Source organism: Montipora foliosa, chromosome 8 (assembly GCF_036669935.1).
Source record: "Montipora foliosa isolate CH-2021 chromosome 8, ASM3666993v2, whole genome shotgun sequence".
NCBI lineage: Eukaryota > Metazoa > Cnidaria > Anthozoa > Scleractinia > Acroporidae > Montipora > Montipora foliosa.
Window position 1 is genome coordinate 22,070,372 of NC_090876.1, and position 2,500 is coordinate 22,072,871.

General features: G+C 38.5%; 1 protein-coding gene across 2 annotated transcripts in view; it reads left to right on the forward strand.

Annotated features, from left to right (window-relative positions):
• Window positions 1-2,500, forward strand: part of LOC137967733 (neuropeptide FF receptor 1-like) — a 49,565-nt gene that overhangs the window by 45,241 nt on the left and 1,824 nt on the right. The window lies entirely within an intron of this gene.

Genomic DNA, 2,500 nt, shown 5'->3' on the forward strand with positions numbered 1-2,500 from the left:
ATGAAAGACTCTGTAAAAGTCACAAGAACACGATTTCGTTTGGATTTAGTTCCTCCAACACTGCAAACAAATATTTGACAATAAGCATTATCATGTATTCCTTAATTGCATACAAGGCAGAAATCCCGTTGCCAAAAAAGTTCACCTTTGTCGCAACTACACATGCACCCGGTGCAGAGGGGGTGTAGGAGAAGATTGCAATACTTGTCAATACCACCACGCAGTGCAGTCGATCTAAGTTCGGGATTTGGGGGCTCTTTTTGAAAGTAGAGGAGACAGTCAGTGAAGCTATGATCCTCGCAGTTATGAACGCAAGTTACGTAGAGAAGCCAGCGAAATTCAGGACTCGTGACCTCAAGATACCGGTGCGACGCTCCTAACCAACTGTGGTATGAAGCCACTGACGTTAGGAGCTGGTCATTTGTGGGTTCTAATGTTTCCATGATGAATGAATCAACGATGAAATGATATATGAATTGAGTCATATATTGAACTGCGGATATGCCAGCAGGCTTCACTACGCAATTGCTAAAGTTGCGTTTATAACTGCGAGGATCATTACTTCACTTGATTTTATATCCGCAGTTCAGTAAATGATTCACTTCATATGTCATTTCACCGTGAGACCGTGTAGGCTATTCTTAATTCTCTATTATTCTATGACTCATCCAATATCGTAGTTTTCCGTGAAATTTCCACCATCTTTGGTTGTAATGGCACGTGCAATCTGCGAGGGAGTGCGGGGCAAATTTACCAAGGTGGGTAGATTTGGAAGAACTCATCCCCACTCCCTACCCCCTCGGTAAACTTTGCGCTTTGCAAGAATTCCCTTATCACTGATGGCAGCAATTTGACAGAAGCGTAAGAGCTCGAAAGAAACAGAAAAATAAAGGACTGAACAGTCTTGAGACAGTGTGATGACGTCACAAAAGCTGAAACAAAAGAACTCGAAACAAAGTTTTATACAATTCTAAAATATTCGGTGCTCCTCTGTACTTCAAAAACACCCAGGATTTGAAATGCTGATTGAGGCAAACAAATGTTGTATACATATTCTCTTTATTGCGGAAGATCTTTCACTACAACGTTGATAGCTGATTTTTTTCATGACATCTTTCCACCTTTTGCAATTTGTCACCTAGTGAGTTTTTCTCTTTATTTTTTTTGGGCCATATGGTGGGCCATGGCTTACCCCAGGTTTTGTTTACACCCTATATAGATAATCTGAGAATATTGGAGTAAGTCAACTATTCCTAATGATTACCTCCAACAGAAAAAGCGCTTCGTGGGTCGCAATAACAATACACATCCCTGGTATGAGAACCAAATATTTTAAAGACTACATTAATGAATTCAATTTATTTCGCGCTGTTTACAATGTAAGTTCACAAATGTAAATGAAAGCAATAACATATTCTCTTCATTACTTAATTGAATAAAATACAAACAGAGCTAATTCTACATTCAATGTGAGTGGTAACCAAAGTAGCAACTAGCAACTGCTTTCGAGTTGGCCACCAAACACCAACACTATAGAAACCAACGTTAACAGAAGTGCAATTTATAGTCAGGTCTGTTAAAAGACATACAACATCCATGTCCTTCAATTACAGCATCACGATAAATACTACCATAATAGCTCTCATTAAATTGAGGTTTGTACGTTCTGTCAACCGCATTTAACATAATTGGCAATTCAGTCAGCATTAAAAAAAGAATTGCCCCACTGACTGATACAAACTTGAATACAGCTGACGTTCATCGTTCATTATCTTTACCAGGTGATAGCTGATTCCCTTTTCGGGATTGTAAGTCAAGGAACATAAACTCATTGCAACACATTTGATGCGAGTGCCTTGCCCCAGCAATGTTCAAACGAGCTCTGCAAATGTTTCCAATATTGTTGCGCAACTCTTTGGAGTTCACGGCTCAAAAATTTTATCAGTCTCAAACTTCGTTCAACAAAGCCCAGAAACAGGCAAAAACATGCAACAGGGTGTACAAAACAACGTTGCACCCGTTTGAACGCGGTTTTACATTTGTCCTTCTTGTTGGGCCCACCTTAGCCCTTGTGTCGATTTTTTTAAAGTAGCTTTTAACATTTTTTCTTTTGCCAAATTTTGTAATTTTATCTGAATTTGCAGTTTTCAGATTTCGGTCTGCAATTTTTTTGTATTTTTTGCAATGTTTTTAAAATTTGCATTTTTTTTTTGAAATCTGTCGTTTTTGTTCACCCTGCATTGATCGTCTTCTGCTTCCAGTGTGTATCAAAAATTTGTCTCATTTTTATCAAATGTCTTTAATAGACCATTTTAACGTTCTGTGCTCGGTTACCAGGCTTTTGAAAAAAAGCAAGGCTGGAGTTGACCTTGCTTTGATCCAAACCTCACTGCCGAGAGTTTCGTATGTAAATATTAATATATGCATAAGAACAGCATGGTTTACATGAGAAAAGCATTGAGGTTTGTATCAAAGCAAGGTAAACTCCAGCCTCGCTTTT